This window comes from Pterocles gutturalis, unplaced genomic scaffold, assembly GCF_000699245.1.
Source record: "Pterocles gutturalis isolate BGI_N339 unplaced genomic scaffold, ASM69924v1 scaffold16997, whole genome shotgun sequence".
NCBI classification, from domain to species: domain Eukaryota; kingdom Metazoa; phylum Chordata; class Aves; order Pterocliformes; family Pteroclidae; genus Pterocles; species Pterocles gutturalis.
This window is the reverse complement of record NW_010113109.1, coordinates 64,052-65,135: the sequence shown is the minus strand read 5'-3', so window position 1 is coordinate 65,135 and position 1,084 is coordinate 64,052. Positions and strand designations below refer to the sequence as shown.

The 1,084-nt window shown below is 58.2% G+C and overlaps 1 protein-coding gene across 1 annotated transcript in view; it reads right to left on the bottom strand.

The window, feature by feature from the left end:
• Window positions 1-1,084, bottom strand: part of CFDP1 (craniofacial development protein 1) — a gene marked incomplete at its 5' end in the record, with an annotated part of 65,053 nt that overhangs the window by 451 nt on the left and 63,518 nt on the right. The window lies entirely within an intron of this gene.

Sequence of the window (1,084 nt, the reverse complement as noted above, 5' to 3'; positions counted from 1 at the left end):
GAGGAGGCAGCTCCAACGCTCCTCCCCGGCTGCCTGGGCAACCCTGCCCACACCCCCCCACCAAAAGCATCTCTCCAGCCCACAATACAAGCTGATAGCGGGCACTGGGAGTGTTAGGGACGCAAACAGCTTCACTCGGCAAGCCTGCAGCAGCTCAGGAATCCGGGCCAGGGGTTTCCCCACCCACAGACCAGCCTCTAACCACCGCCGAGTACTTACCTCTGCCTCTCAGCCAGGCACCTGAGCGCTGCAAGGAAGGCAGGCACGCCTGCGCCTGGAAAAGCACCTTGCCGCTCATTGATGGCATGCCACTGAATTTTAATGTACTTTGCTGCAAACCCTTGCCACAGACAGCCTGGGGCTGTGCTACTAATTAACCTACAGAGGGAGCGAAATTGCAATTCAAAACAGGAGCTGAAATTGAATCATCACAATTGTTTTGCATTTGTTCCAGGGTGGCAAACACTCAGCTGTCATGACAAGGTCATTATGCTCGGCACTGGGTGAGATGCATGAGTGGCTGCGTTCGGCTTCTCTCTGCCGGTCACTGCTCTCCTGCACTGCAGCTGGTGCCAGCTAACCAGAGACACCCACTGCTTGAAAGCAAGCCCGAAGGCTGCAGCAGCCAGAAGAGAGATGAGCATCACAGGCTCTGTGGGTTTCCCAGGCTCCTGGGCGGCTGCCAGCACCCACAGTGCCTCAGACCCAGCTGCACGGGAAGGCTGAAGCCCCCTCCCACCACCAGCAACGGTCCCTGTAGGACAGAGGGGCCACTCTGCCTTTGGCAACAAGGTCTACAACTATCAACCGGCACTGGATGTGCTCCCAGGACCAGGGTGCCTTTGCCCTTGCTGCAAGGGATGGCCCTGACAATCCTGCCCATCCAGTCATTGGAAATAATTTAATCCAAATTCATTTCAGCGAGCGATTTCCCCCCAGCTCTGTCCTGAGCTGATGAACAGCCCCGCGCATCCCTGCTGCCACCCCATCCCCATCCAGCCCGTCTCGCGCTGACACAACTGGGTCAGCGTCTCCGCCGGCTGTGAGGGGCAGGCGGAGGGCTGGCTGCGGGAGGTATTTTTCT